This window comes from Equus przewalskii, chromosome 13, assembly GCF_037783145.1.
Source record: "Equus przewalskii isolate Varuska chromosome 13, EquPr2, whole genome shotgun sequence".
NCBI lineage: Eukaryota > Metazoa > Chordata > Mammalia > Perissodactyla > Equidae > Equus > Equus przewalskii.
This window is the reverse complement of record NC_091843.1, coordinates 20,977,488-20,993,661: the sequence shown is the minus strand read 5'-3', so window position 1 is coordinate 20,993,661 and position 16,174 is coordinate 20,977,488. Positions and strand designations below refer to the sequence as shown.

The 16,174-nt window shown below is 42.9% G+C and overlaps 1 protein-coding gene across 11 annotated transcripts in view; it reads left to right on the top strand.

The window, feature by feature from the left end:
* The window catches only part of CYFIP2 (cytoplasmic FMR1 interacting protein 2), a 125,247-nt gene that overhangs the window by 3,209 nt on the left and 105,864 nt on the right, over window positions 1–16,174 (top strand). The window contains exon 1 of one of the 11 annotated variants that reach the window (XM_008514991.2): window positions 14,458–14,549. The exons of 9 other annotated variants lie outside the window; for them this stretch is intronic. The gene's annotated coding sequence lies outside the window, so the exon portion shown is untranslated. Of the gene's footprint in view, window positions 1–14,457; window positions 14,550–16,174 lie in introns of those variants that run through there. One more of the 11 variants, XM_070570392.1, reaches the window with a different exon arrangement.

Genomic DNA, 16,174 nt, shown 5'->3' with positions numbered 1-16,174 from the left:
CTCTGGAGTGGCACCCTGATGGTGGGTGTAACTTGAGCGGGCAGAGAGAAGGGGGAGGGAATATGCAGAGCAGAAGCCCTGAGGTGGTTCTCACATTTCAACACACCGAGGTCAGGAAGGACCTCTTCCTCTGCTTGCATTCAGTATTTTGCAACCAACCAAAAGCTTTGAGGGCACGCTTTGTTTTCCCAGGCAGACAGAGCAGTACAGTGGCCTGAGGACACAGGATGCGTCCCTGACTTGCTGTGTGCCTTTAAATCAGCCACTGCCTCTCTGACTTTAAAAACCAGGCCACAGAAAGCAGCCTGCCTGCCCTCTTGTTACCTGCCTGCCCCCACAGGAGCCTGCGGGTGAGATAATGTCTAAATCCCAGTCTGAGAAGAAAGGGCCCTGGAAATAGAGGAGAGGAGGAGTGTGTGGCTCTTTTGGATGACTGCTCTCCGCTCCTAAAGGAACAATTTATTAATTATATATTGTGTGTCAATTTAAGAAGACAAATCTTTGGCCTCTCTGTACCATGGAGCCAACAGGAAACTGAAGACACTTTATGATTCACAGATTCTGTCAAGGCCCCTTGTCTGTACAAAGACACTTCAGAATTCAGTCAGTGGGTGTGGGGCGCCTCCCAGGATGCAAAGAGTTTGGATATCGGCTTCCTAGCCAAGGCCGTTATGCCAAGGGCTGTGTGTGATGTGCCTCAGAGGACTACCATTTAGGCTGTACCCTCTTGGACCCTTGACAACAGAGGAGAAAACAAATTGGGCGCAAATTCTTGAAAGAAGTTGTTTTGGAAGGCAGAGCTTGGGTTCAGGCCGAATTTCTTGCAGAAGTCATTCTGGCTGAGTGGCATTTTGATAGACTTACGACAAAGCAGAAACAGTGCAAGGAGAGCAAAAAGTAAACATGACCTTCTGGAGAGATGCCCGAGAAAGACCCAGTGATGACTTCATCTGTAGGCCTTTTGGTTTTGTGTTTACGTCATCTTTAGGTCATCACAGAGCAGTGGTGCTCAGATTGTAATCTCTTCGTGGAATGGAGGGGTGTTTAGTATAGCCACGTTGTGTGGTCTCTGTCTTTTAAATAAGGCAGGAGATGAGGTCCTCTGCAGAAAGGAAAGGTGGTGGATGGGTTAGGAAAGTTCAGGCAACTTCCAGAGGTTTGGAACAGCTGCCTCTGTGGGTGGAATAAGAAATCAATTGGGGATGAATGAGAGGATTGTCTAACTTCAGTGAAGGCCCAGCTAGGATCAGAGGGAACCTGCAGGGCTGACCCTTATAGAAGACACTCAATAACTCAGTGTTAAGTGAAGGGACACCTGAGAACTATTTTCGATTTATACTTTTCAAATGTGATGACTTAAGACTGATTTTGTCAAGATATAAATGGTGAGGCAAGAATTCAAGACTCGAGGTGAGCCATCAACCTCCAAGTCTCCTGTATCTTCATATGGGAAAGAGGAATGAGGTTCTGCTTTTTATGGTTTAAGGTGGAAACTGTATGACAAGAATTTTCTAAAAAGATGCTCCTTAGATTCTTATAGTAGTAAGGTGGGTTAGATATGGTTCCTTAGACAACTGTGATGTTTTAAATTTTGTATCATTATTATTTTTAACTGGAAGTCATGAATTTTGGCCATTGGCTCGTGCATTCAACAGATTGTTCATGAAGTATTAATTAAGCAAGTAATGCCTAGTATGTGCCCAGTTCTGTGCTAGTTGCTATTGGTCAAACCCCCCAAAAAGATGATTCTCCCAGTCATTTTCATGATTCAAAGAATTAGTGAGGGGCCGGCCCCATGGCCGAGTGGTTAAGTTTGTGCACTCTGCTGCAGGCAGCCCAATGTTTCGTTGGTTCGGATCCTGGGCGTGGACATGGCACTGCTCATCGAACCACGCTGAGGCGGCGTCCCACATGCCACAACTAGAGGGACCCACAATGAAGAATATACAACTATGTACCTGGGGGCTTTGGGGAGAAAAAGGAAAAAAATAAAATCTTTAAAAAAAAAAAGAATTAGTGAAATATGAATCAGTTTATAATGCAGTAGGAAATTATGGACTCTAGGCTGTGAGTGCTCTAAGAATTCAGAGAAAAGAAGGTTGTGGTGGAGTTCAGCTGGTTAGACCTTCATGGAGGAGATCTATCTTGAATTGGGCCTTGACAATGGTCAAGGGTAGGATTTGAGAACCAGAGAGGACAGTCCACTAAGGAGTGGAGGGAGAGAGTTTGAGCAAAGGCACAAGGCAAGAATGTCCATGGACAGGTTTATGGCCCCCTAAACACCCTGGCAAGAATGGATAGCCATGTTGGGAAGTGTGGTCTTGAGGGAAGCCCTTTGTCTGCAGTGTCTCATCTATAGTCATAGTCATTTGCTTTTGAGTTGGAAGGGCCCTGAGCGAGGCTCAAGTCCAGTGATTCCTAACTGGTTGTTTTTGGTTTTGGTTTTTCTTTAGTACTAATGATGCTCAATGCATCACACCTAACAGCCAGTGCCCTCCCCAGTTCTACCCTGTTTTCTCCCAAAAGAGCGGAACATGCAAGCAGTGATGTCATGAACCCTCCTTCACATATAATAAAAACACCTCATTTGCAAGCCTCACTACTTAAACCGTTATTAGTACAGTTGTTGCAGCAACCTTCTCAGTGGAAGTTTTGACATCACAGTGGAGGTTTTGAGAACCACTGCCGGGCCAACCTCCATATTTTACAGATAGGGAAATTGCCCTTTTAGAGTGAGTGAAAATGTGAGTTGGGGGCCTAAGTCTGTTTTCAGACTGAGCCACGTTCAGGTTGCAGTTTCACGTCGATGAAGCTGAGGTCTGTGTGCTCCGATCTGGTGGCCAAACGTGAAATCTCCTGTTTCCACAGCAGGTGCAGTGGCTTCCCTTTCTGGGTTTTACCAGGTGCCTCTGAGAGGCAGCTCCTCTCCCCAGATCCAAGTCACGTCGGTGCCCTTCATGTGGTGGCCTGTCACAGGCCCCAGGGGAGGAAATCGGTGAGTCGCCTCAGGCAGCATGACCTCCCCTCCGGAGAGGCTGGCATCTGCCTGGTTGGGTTATCAACAGAAAGGCCCCCTCACCCCTGACAACACAGGAAGCAGCTGAGTGCAACGGCAAATGGAGTGGCAAACCCTTCAGCCCCGCCAGGATCTTTTCTTGCAGTAAACAAAGAGGAGGATAGGCCTTCTCCATGGGCCCATGTCAAGGCTGACTTGGACTTCTCTGCTCTGACCTCAGGTCCCCTGTGCCAGGAGAAGCTGCAGGTGATGGGGCCTCTGGTCCCAGAAGAGCCGCAGCGAGGCACTTACATAGCAAAGACTGCCTGGAGACAGTGCTGTGGACCGGCCAGATGGCTGAATGCTAGTAGGGAGGCCTTGGGTTGTTGTCTTTTAAAGGAAATTTTAAATTTTTGGTCAAAGCGATGCAAGAACATGCTGAAAGACTCAAAATGAAAAACAGTCATCCAGTGCACATCTCTCCCCAACGGCTGCTGCTTAAACTCGCCCTTTCTTCCAGTAGTTGCCTCCGGATCTCTAAATGATATGCTTACGCTGCTGTTTTTTGATTTATCTGTTCTACACCTTGTCTGTTTACTTCCTGCTGTGATGGATGAAGATTTCGTTTTCTGACACCATCCCCCTCCCTTCCCTGCCCCCATCTCCCAATACAGTGAGAGCTCTGTTTTAACCTGAGTCATCTTTAAAGCATCTATATTATTAAGATGTATAAATGATGATCAAGAGAGAACCAAGTAATGTCCTTTGATTGTAATTCCTTTCTTACGTAGATTTTTGTTTTTATCACAGAATTAGAATTAATTCTTTCATCTTTTCTCTTTCTGTCTTTCTATTTAATATTCTTCTTTTTCTTTTACAGCTCTGTCGTGTCTGTTATGTATTGGGTCCCCTTGTCTTATAAGGAAGTTGTGGTGTTAGCCCCAGGTCTGCCCCTAACTAGCCAAGTGACCTTGCACAAGTCCTTCTTGTCTCTCAGCCTCCGTTTCCTCACAATAGAAAGAGAGCTCAGGTAGGAGGAGAGCAGGAGACCCATGTTGGGCTGTTCTAAACCTCAAAGCCCATGGCCCCACCCAGAGGTTGTTGTCATCTGAGGAGTCTCTCCTCCTGGGAGGGGCAGCCCCAGGACCTGACAGATGGTGGTGTAACAAAAACAAGACGGGAGGTGGTGCCCACTTTTGGCCCTGCCCCAAGGTGGTCCAGTTCACCCTGCAGTCTAGGGGTCTGCTCCATGGGGTAGTGTGGGTGTGTCCATTGCTCTCTTTTTCCTCTCCTACTGTCTGTTCTCTGTTGATTTTTATTCAACACAGACTCTGTTTGTAGAGGCAGCATCATAGTTCCCACACACCCCAAACTCCTGTTCCAGCTCTGTCTCTCTTTGTACCACTGCTGCTTAGGTTATAGCCAAGGTTTTCCCAAAGTAGTCATACAAATACTAACATCTTTTTGGTTTAAAGCCTACATTTCATTAATTTTTAGTATATTCACAGAGTTGTGCAACCATTATCATGATCGATTTTCTAACATTTTTGTTACTCCAGAAAGAAACCTCGTGCCCTTTAGCAGTACCATCTGTTTCCCCCCAAATCTCACCTCTAGCCCAGGCCACCATTAATCTATGTTATATCTCTGTAGATTTTCCTATTCTGGACATTTCATTAAAAAGCATGTTATGCTTCTCTCATTTAGCATAATATTTTCAAAGTTCATCTATGTTGTAGCATGTATCCATACTTCATTCCTTTTTATGGCTGAGTAATATTCCATTGTATGGATATGCCGTATTTGATTTATCCATTCATCAGTTGATGGATATTTGAGTTGTTTCTACTTTTTGGGTATCACAAATAATGCTGCTGGGAACATTCACCTACCAGTTTTTGTGTGGATGTATATTTTCATTTCTCTTGGGAATATACCTAGGAGTGGAATTGCTAGGTCATCTGGTAACTGTGTTTAGAAATTTGAGGAACTGCTAAACTGTTTCCCAAAGTTGCTGCACCATTTTGCATTCCTACCAGCAGTGTATGGGGGTTCCAATTTCACGTCTTCACTGACGCCTGTTATAATCAGTCTTTTTGATTGCAGCCATTCTAATGGATGTGAAGTGATATCTCACTGTGATTTTGATTTGCGTTTCCCTAATGCCTAAGGATATTATCATCTTTTTATGTGCTTACTGGCCAATGTAGATCTTCTTTGGAGAAAATTCTGTTCAGATCCTTTGCCTGTTTTTAAAAGTGGGTTGTCTTTTTATTACTGAATTTTAACAGTTCTTTGTATATCCTACATACTTAGCAGATATATGATTTACAAATATTTTCTCCCATTCTGTGGATTGTCTTTTAACTTTCTTGATGATGTCCTTTGAAGTTTTTAATTTAATTTTGATGCTGTCTGGTTTATCTATTTTTTATTTCATTGCTGTGCTTTTGGCATCATTGTATATTCCAACCTCAAAGGTTTATTCCTATATTTTCTTCTAAGAGTTTTATGGTTTTAGCTGTTACATTTGGGTCTTTGATCCATTTTCAGTTAATTTGATATATGGTGTGAGGTAGAGGTTCGACTTCATTCTTTTGCATGTGGATATCCAGTTGTCCCAGCACCGTTTGTTGAAAGAATATTCTTTTTGCATTGAATTGTCTTGGTACTCTTGTTGAAAATCAGTTGACTATAAATGTGAGGGTTTATTTCTGGATGCGCAGTTCTGTTCCATTGATCTGTATGTTTATCCTTATTCCAGCACCACACAGTTTTGATTACTGTAGCTTTGTAGTAAGTTTTTTTTTTTTTTTTTTTTTGCTGGGAAAGATTTGCCCTGAGCTAACATCTGTTGCCAATCTTCCTCTTTTTTCTTTTCCTTCCCAAAGCCCCAGTACATAGTTGTATATTCTAGTTGTAAGTCCTTCTAGTTTTTCTATGTGAGCCACTGCCACAGCATGGCTACTGACAGACGAGTGGTGTGGTTCCACACCCGGGAACTGAACCCTGGCTGCCGAAGAGGAGCCTGCCAAACTTTAACCACTAGGCCATCCGGGCTGGCTCTGTAGTATGTTTTGAAATTGGGAAGTATGCAACCTCCAGTTTTGTTCTTTTTCAGGATTGTTTTGGCCATTCTGGGTGGGTCCCTTGAATTTCTCTATAAAGTTTAGGATCAGCTTGTCAATTGAGGATTTTGATAGGGATTGTCTTGGATCTATATCAGTTTGGGGAGTATTGCCATCTTAACAAATTAAGTCTTTCAATCCATGAAAATGGGATATCTTTTCATTTATTTGCATCGTCTTTACTTTTTTCAACAAAGTTTTATAGTTTTCAGAGTATACATTTTGAGCTTCTTTTGCTAAATTTATTCCTAAGTATTGTATTATTTTTGATGCTATTATAAATAGAATTTTTTCTCCTAATTTCGTTTTTGATTGCACATTGCTAACATATAGAGACACAATTGGTTTTTGCATGTTAATCTTGTATCCTGCAACCTCCCCAAACATGTTTGTTTCTTCTAATAATTTTTCAGTGGATTTTTTTAGGATTTTCTACATAGAAGATCATGTTATCTGCAAAAGGAGATAGTTTTATTTCTTCCTTTCTAATATAGATACCATTTATTTTGTTTTCTTGCCTGATTTCCTTGGCTAGAACCTGCTGTACAATGTTGAATAGGGAGCAGACCTGGTTGTCTTCGTCCTAATCTTAGGGGGAAAAGCATTCAGTCTTTCGCCATTAAGTCTGATGTTGGCTGTGGGTTGTTTTGTAGCTCCTCTGTATGGGTTGAGCAAGATCCTTTCTAGTTCTAGTTTGCTGAGTGTTTTTATCATGGAGGAGTGCGAGATTTTGTCCGATGCTTTTTCTGCATATATTGAGAGGATTCTGTGGGTTTTACCCTTTATTTCATTGACGTGGCGTGTCACATTAATTGATTTTCAGATGTTCACGTTAAACCAATGTTACATTCATGGGATAAATCTAATTTGGTGATGATATATGTATGTTTTTGTATGTTGCTGAATTTGGTTTTGTTGGGGAACTAAATTTTATTGAGTACTTTTTACCTACCCAAGCACCTCTCTTCTGACACCATTTACATGGATGAACTCATTTAGTTTCCAAAGCCTGTGAGGTAGGAACTGTAATTATTCCTCATAACAACGAGGAGGAAAGTGAGATTCAGAAACATTATGTCATCTTCCCAAGGTCACACAGCCAGGTAGTGGCAGAGTGAGGATTCTAACTCGAGTTCACTACCACACTGAACTGCCTCTCATGAACATATCACTGGTGGACGTGCGGTGATTTTCAGATGACACCCAGACCTGTGTTTTTCGTTGTTTTTATTTTTATTTATTTGTTTATTTATTTGGAGGAAGATTAGCCCTGAGCTAACTTCTGCTACCAATCCTCCTCTTTTTGCTGAGGAAGACTGGCCCTGCTCATCTTCCTCTACTTTATATGTGGGACGCCTACCACAGCATGGCTTGCCAAGCAGTGCCATGTCCGCACCCAGGATCCGAACTGGTGAACCCCGGGCCACCAAAGCAGAACATGTGAACTTATCTGCTGTACCACCAGGCCGGCCCCCATTTTTATTTTTAATAGTTTCCCTCTATGACAAGCAATACTGGTTCTCTACTAGTGATTGTAATATAAAGCTTCCTTCTAAACTGTATTTATACAGTAAAAACAAAAAGTCTCTTAAAAAATATCAAGTAAATAATTGTACAAGCAGTTTATGGATATGACTGTGTATTCCATGTTGATTTAAATTGTCTGTATGATTAAAAGTGAAAAAGACGGAATGGGAAAACTAGAAATGAAGTCTTGGCCAACCTCACGTCATCTCATTCCTCCTATGTTGTTAGGGGATTCAGGTGTGTTCCTGCGTTCTTTCATCCAATACCTCCTCAATGCCTCATCTATCCTCGGCACCTGCTAAGGTCTCCGAGGTTTTCAGTGACAGGTGAGAAATGGTCTCTGACCTCAAGGAACTTACACATGCATGCGTCATTCTACTCTAGGGAGGGCATATATGTTTTATTTCATGCTTAAACTCAGATCGATTGCCAGTGGCTGCCTGGAATGCTGTGTGTCATGAGAAGGATTCTGGGGCTGCCTGTGGACTTACTGAGAGAGAGAGACAGTATCAGTAAGCAACGTTTGCCCTGGCCTGGGGAGAGGAAGTAGCACTCCTCAGGACCCTTCTGAGCCAGAAAGTGTCAGAAGAGAGGTGCTGCTAGTATATCTAGCAGTGGAATTGTGAGGTCATCTGGGAACTCTGCATTTTAAAATTTGAGAAACTGCCCAACTGTTTTCTAAAGTTGCTGCACTGTTTTCCATTCCTACCAACAATGTGTGAGGATGGTTCACGTCCTCACCAGCGCTGCTCATAAGCCCTGGGAGTTCCAAGGAAGGAGCATTCACGTCACAGAGGGCAGAGACCTTGAAGGATGAGTGAAATCACGATGTGCAGATAGAGGACAGGGATCTTATTTCATAGATAACTGCTTACAGAATATTGAAGCTTTTCACGTAAAGTGCTCTAACGTATATATTCGAACCAGTTTGATGGAGTTCTTTTGAAACTTTATAAATGGCTTTCTTGCTATTTACATTCCTTCTCCTCCTCCCCTGCTTTTAAAAACATGGTGTCTTGGACATAGCAGTGCCTCTCTTGATGTCTTGGGCTCGTTGGTCATCCACTCATTGAACGAATCTTTATTTGGCTACAAGTTGTGTGCTCAGCACTGTGCTAGGAGCTGGGTGTGAATTAGACACAGTTCCTGCCCTCAAGGAGTTTATTGTTTAGGGCAGGAGAGAAAACGTGGTAAATTGTGTAATAAAGCATTATAGATGCCATGAGAGAAGGCACATACTGGGTTCATTGAGGACCAAATGAGAAAGTGGATTCAGGCAGGGAGTGGGGGAGTCAGAAAGGCTTCTTAAGGAGGTAACCATTTCCTGGGTCTCTCCGAGCTCTAGCATCATTCTGGCAATGTATGCAGTATTTGTTGAGTTCTGTTGTGTACGATATCGGTGACACTTGTACAGGCTATTGAAATGCGTAGAGGTCTTGCTCCTGTACTCCGTGGCCCAGACTCTCTGGTTCCTCTCCCCATCTTGTGCAGCTCTGTCTCTCCTCTCCAAGCACCACTGTGAGGCTTGCTGCTGTCAGCATCCAGTCTGCTTCTAGCCTGTGCTTTATTTTACAGATTGGTACAGGTAATACTCTAAAGGTGGCTCCAGGTGGCTACTGTGGGGTTTGGAGCCATAGGGTCTGACCACCGGATAAGTGGAATGTTCCTGTGAAACTCTCCACTCCCACCCTGTGCAGGATAAGCTACATGGTCTATTTGGTGCACTCTGTGTAAGTCTTGTAAGATGTGCACAAGGGACTGTGTCCCTGCTTAGCCCCCATGCCGGTGAAGCAGCTGGCTCTGACATGTGAAAGGGTCTCAGCGGTGGGGGGACCACTGGGGAGCCACATCCTGTCACTGCACACTTTGGTCCCCACACAGTCTCCAAACACACTCAGCTTACACCTGTGATGGAAAAGCGGGCTACCTTCCAAATTCCTTCTTTGGATTTTCCTTGCTCAGTCAAATGCTGCTCAAAAATGTTTTTAAGGGAGATGGTCTAAGCCCCCCTTTTATATATTTTCAAATTTATTAATTTATGTATTTACTTATATAATATTTTATTTACATATAAATGTACATATATTTATTAATTTTTGAATTTGTTTTGGTTTATTTATTTTAGTTGCTTTTTAGCTGGAGAGATTTACAGACAGGGAAATTATTTCCTGGCCTCTTGATGTTCAGGAAACCCAAAGATGACAGTTACCTAATCTTTCTAGCTTGGCAGAGTCTTGTTCTTCTGGAGAAAGGAAAGGCAGCCAAACTGGAGGAAAAAAAAGTAATAAAAAGAGCTTGGTACCTTTCAGAAAGGTACAAAGGGAGCTGTGCTCTGGAAGAAAGCGCATGGAACTGAGAGTCACGATACCCTCTTTCTGCCGCAACTCAGTGCTAGCTGACCATGTGACCTTGAATGAAAGTTTCACTTCTCAGTTAACATCATGCCCTCAGCAGTAAAAATAACACCTGTCTTCTCAACCTTGCAGGGTAGTTGTGATTGAGGAAACAGTATGAAAGGTCAATAGAGTTGAGATATTAGTGTAATAATTATAATGCCTTTCTTTTGTCTAGGAGAATTGTTGCAATGTTTTTTGTTTTTGGTTTTTTTTTTTTGAGGGAGATTTTCCCTGAGCTAACATCTGCTGCCAATCCTCCTCTTTTTGCTGAGGAAGACTGGCCCTGAGCTAACATCTGTGCCCATCTTCCTCCACTTTGTATGTGGGACGCCTACCACAGCATGGCTTGCCCAGCAGTGCCACATCTGCACACGGGATCTGAACTGGAGAACCCCAGGCCACCAAAGCGGAATTGCGCATTTAACCGCTGAGCCACCGGGCCGGCCCCTATTGCAATGTTTAATTCATCCATTCGCTCTGTTAAAAAGAGCCCACCTGACTAGCTAACATTTCTCAAGTGCTTACTCCATGCCTCCTGCTGGGCTAAGCAGTCTGTATGCCTTAATGTTATATTATCCTCAAAATAAATCACTGAGGACAGGGACTGTCATTAATTATATAAGGAAACTGAGGCTCCGAGAGGTTAAGTAATATGCTGATGAGTGGCAGTAAGTGGGAGCTGATGGATCTGAACACCTAGCTCAAGCTTAACCTCTATACTTAGCCTAGCATTCTACTTCACTAAAACTATCTTACTTTTATTTATCTTCCTTCTAGAAAGTCAGATAGAAAATGACAGTGCAAATCCTTTGATTACAGAGTAGCAGGCTTTAGAGTATGGGTAGTCAGAACCTGCATTCCCAAATCCAGGTGCTCCTGGCACCCATCCTGCATTTGTGCCCCCCCGACACACATGCACACAAATTGCCTGTGAGCCCAGTGTTATTACTTCTCGGTGAAATCAGGCCACTGAGTTTGAGTTTGTTATAAAGACACTGAATTTAAATATGCCTTGAATGTCCCACATTGAGAGGCTGCAGCTGGGTCTGGTAAATGACGCTCCCAGAACACTGTTAATTTTTAAATATTTCATTGATTTCTCTTCCAAAGTGACAGAATGGCCACGTGCTCATAGACTGAATATAAAGAATTCTTCTCATTTAGAAGATTGCATAACAGGCAGGACATTCGGGCCAGAAAAGGACTTATTTTCATGTACACCTCTGTTAAAATTTCCAGAACGTTTTTTTCTTTCTGATTGATGTGGAGTTGGCAGTGACTTCCAGCACTTGAGTTAAAAATGCCTGATTTCCTTCTCCCTTAGGCAGTGAATGATCTACAAACACAGAAATCCATTAGAGAAGCTGTATTTACAAGGAGAATGGAAAGGTTGCATTAACGAAAATAAACACTCCTAATTTACTAGCTTTTAGCTATTTACGTATTGATTCTCTGGAGGAAGTACAGGAGTATTGTTATGGAAAAGGGGGGAACCTTAAGGGTTATTCTGGTAAATGAGTACGTTGAAGTCTGCGAAGCCCAGAAGAAACCCAGGTTACAGGAGAATGGAGAAGGGAAAGGCCATGTCAAGTAGGAGTGAGGGAAGACAGACTAGACCTGGGAGTGTGTATACTGAGCTGGGGGTTTCATGGAAAATTTCAAACATATATAAAATTAGATAGAAAAAAATGTAATAAATTCTTACGTAAGCATCACACAGCGTTAACAATTATTAACTCGTGGCTGACTTTGTTCTATTTCTCACTCTTCTCCCATCCAGTATTATGTGGAAGGAAACCCCTGTATCATCTTCTCCGTATTTTAGTAGGTATTTCTAGAAGATCAGGACTCTTTTTAAAACATAACCTCGATATCATTATCACACCTTTGCCTTAATATTATCAAATATCCTGTCAGCATCAAATTTTCCAATTTTCTTGTAAGGGTTATAATGTTATTTTTGTGGTGGTTTGTTGAAATAGGATCCAAATAAGGTTGACACATTACAATAGTTTGTCTCTTAGAGTCTGTAGCTTCCCCTCTTCTCTCTTTTTTTCCCTTGCAGTTTATTTGTGGAAGGCACTAAGTCGTTTGTCCAGCAGTTTCCCATGGATGGTATTTTACTGATTCCATCACTGTGGTGTATTTTAACACGTTCTTCTGTCCTCTGTATTTCCTGTATCAAAGGCTCAATTAGATTCGAGTGTTTTGTTTTGGGTCCGGCATTCTTCATAAGGTGATGGTGTGTTTTTCCATTGGGAGACACATAATGTCTCATTGTCTTTCATTTAGTGATGTTGTTACCGCCCAAGTGGGCTTGTCTGCCCACCACAAGACATGCCAATAGTCAGGAGGCAAGGTGGTAGGAAAGAAAGGACTTTATTACAGCTTGCTAGCAAGAGGGAAGATGGCCGACTCATGTCCAAAAGAACCGTCTCTCAGAACAAAGCCTAACAGGCCAGTTATGTACGGGGCTGGTCTCCAGGTGGGGGAGGTGGCTGGCCTCTGGTTGGGGCAGACATCTGGTCCCAGTTCCTGAGAGTCGTTTGTTATACTGGATATGCATCAGAGAATGGAGCAACGGGCCTTATACCCTGATCTTTCAGTTGTCATTGATGATGGCTATCAGCATGGGCTCTCTGCCTGGGGATCATCATATTCCTAAGGAACTCGAAATAACAAAAGTTATCATCTTAAAGCAGCTGGGAGGGGGCACAAAATCTATAGAACATGTCTGGGCTAGTTAGTCAGAGGTCATTTAAAGTTACAATATGTTTTTCCTTTCTACAATATGGCTTCTCTTATGTCAACCTTGTGTTGAGCGGGTATCAATGTTAGCAGCCATTGATGATCAGTGCCTACATCTATTTTTTCATTAGGGATTGGAAAATAGGAATGTTTTAATTCTGTCTATTTCTGGTAGAAAAAAATATTTTTATAGAAAGAACCGTCCCTGTCTTCTGCAGTTTGGTTATCCAGCACTACAGTTTGTATAGGAAAAACAGGTTAAATGTTTGCTTTCCTTTTATTTACTGATTTTCAACATAAAAGTTGGTTCACAGGCATCCTGCAATAGTAACAAAGTGATAAAGACCATGTTTTTATTGTGTCTTTATGATCTCGTGGATTTACACATATTTGATACTGTTTCAAGTGCATTGAGTTGTAATTGGTGCTCACATTGCCCCATCTTTTGGGAGCAGAAAGTACCTCATGTTGCTTTCCTGGATCCCTTTGCCACATCCCCCCCGGTAGTCAGCTGCTTCTAGGCCTTTAATCTTAGAGGACAAACCTAGTTCTAACCCCAGCTCCACCACCTGCCAGCACTTGACCTTGTGAAATTACTCAAATTCTGAGCTTCTGTTTGCTCATCTGTAAAGTGGGAAAACGGTCAGCTCTCCGTATCCACAGGTTCCACATCCACAGATTCAACCAGCCGTAGATTGAAAGGACTACAATAGTTCCATCTGTATTGAAACTGTACAGACTTTTGTTTTCTTGTCATTATTCCCTAAGCAATACAGTATAACTACTATTTACATAGTATTTACGTTGTAATAGGTATTGTAAGTAATCTAGAGATGATTTAAAGCATACAGGAGTATGTGTGTAGGTTATATGCAAATACTGTGCCGTTTTATATAAGCGACTTGAGCATCACAGGATTTTGGTATCTGCATCCCCTACCAATACTGAGGGAGGACTGTTGTCATACTGCCTTTCATTAGGTTGACGCAAGATCAAAATAGTTGAGTACTGGGGCCGGCCTGGGGGCTTAGTGGTTAAGTTCATTCATTCCACTTCGGCAGCCCAGGGTTTGCAAGTTTGGATCCCAAGTGTGGACCTGTGCATCGCTCATCAACCCATGCTGGCGGCATCCCATATACAAAATAGTGGAAGATGGGTACAGGTGTTAGCTCAGGGCTAATCATCCTCGGCAAAAAGAGGAAGATTGGCAGTGGATATTGATGTTAGCACGGGGCCGATCTTCCTCACCAAAAAGAAAAGTCAAGTACTTGACAGAGTGTCTGACACAGAGTAAGGGCTAGAAAATGTTAGTTTTATTATTATTATTACATTTGAATTAAGAGAATTGTTAGGGCTTTGGAGCTTATAGATTGTTATGCTGTGTAAAGTCATTAACCCCTCCTGCAAAACAGACTTAATAGAAAACAAGACAGTCTTTTCCATGGATTGGCAAATGGTTTTGCTGTAGCACTGAATGCCACACTTAGAATTCAGAGGAGAGTAGAGAGAAGAGGAAGAAGCATAGGTGTGGAGAGGGCCTGAAACCACCCCCTGAGGCCAGGTGCCTGCAGAGGGCGGAGGGGGATGTCACTTCGGAGCTCCCCGTGCCCTCATTGGATGTGGCCGTTGCCATTGCCATGGTGCGTGACAGGGAGTGAGCTGACTAGTGAAGTGTGAGGCGCAGTGTGAAGCTCAGCCCCGGCTGCCCTCCCACCCGTGGGCCTGAAGGAGACGCCAGTTCGGGGACAGCACGCGGTGGGTGCACTGCAGGTCTTTCAGCCCTTCGCAGCCCCGGACCCAGTTCTCGTGTCGGAGGTCCTTTTCTGCCCTGGTCTCTGATGCCACATTTCCTAAGGAGCAAGGCAAATTCTCTGACATTCCTTGACTCCAGCCCTTAAGCTGGTCTCACCCCTCCCTGGGACTGGGTGTGGGGAGGGCGGGCTCTCTGAGGAGCTCAGTGGGCCTTCTCGGTGTTGCCCTCATTCAAATGTGCTGAAGGGTTAGCTTATTATTAATCTTCTTGTAAAACTCAGTTTTTAGATTTTTGCTCATCTAGTCTGCTGTTTGTTTTTTGCTTCATTTCTTTCTGCTTCTGTAGTTATCAATCCCTGCGTTCTCATTTCTTTGGGTTGATTTTTATTCTTTTTTTTTTTTTTTAAGATTGGCATTTGAGCTAATAACTGTTGCCAATCTTCTTTTTTTTTTTTTCCTTCTCCCCAAAGCCCCCCAGTACATAGTTGTATATTCTAGTTGTGAGTGCCGCTGGTTGTGCTATGTGGGCCACCACCTCAGCGTGGCCTGACGAGCAGTGCCATATCTGCACCCAGGATCCAAACTGGCAAAACCCTGGGCCACCTAAGCAGAGTGCGCGAATTTAACCACTTGGCCACAGGGCCGGCCCCTGATTTTTATTCTTTCTTTAAATTTTTTCTTTCAGGGAAAGATTCACCCTGAACTAAAATCTTTTTTTTTTTCTTCCCAAAGCCCCCCAGTACATAGTTGTATGTGCTAGTTGTAGGTCGTTCTAGTTCTTCTGTGTGAGCCACCACCACAGCATGGCAGCTGATGGACTGGTGATGTGACTCCACAATTGGGAAGCAAACCAGGGCCACTGAAGCAGTGAGCACCGAGCTTTAACCTCTAGGCCATCAGGACTGGCTCTCTTTAGATTTTTGAGTGGAAAATTCGGTTCACTTAGTTCCGCTTTCTTATTTTCTACTACATGCATTTAACATGTTTATTCATGCTCTCTCTCTTTCAGTTCTAAATATTTTATAATTTATATTTGAATTCCTCCTTGTGAATAACCTTGAAGTGTGTTTTTGTAAGTTTTCATAGGTATGAGGTTTTTTTGCTATAATTTGCATTATTGATTTCTAATTTTATTACACTGTAATCAGTGAATGTGACTTCTGGGAGGTCATATTTGGGGAAACTTGTGAGAACCTATTTTGTGGCCTAAATTATAATGTTTTTATCAATGTTTCATGTATGCTTAAAAAAGGAGTATTCTGGGGCCAGCTCTGGTCGCCTAGTGGTTAAGTTTGGTGCACTCTGCTTCGGTGGCCTGAGTTTGGTTCCTGGTCATGGATCTGCACTGTTCTGTTAGTGGCCATGCTATGCTGGGAGCCCACGTAAAAAATAGAGGAAGATTGGCATGGATGTTAGCTCAGGACAAATCTTCCTCAGCAGAAAAAAAAAAAGTAATTCTGTTTGCTAGGTGCTGAGTTCTTAAAATAGCAATTAGCTTAAGTTGGCTGAGTGTGCTGATCAAATCCTCTTCAGCTTCACTACCTGGCAAAGTTCTCATGAAAGCCACTGCACTCTGCCAGCATCTGAGACACAAAAATGTCCTTTTAGGGCTGATTTGTTTGGTGCAT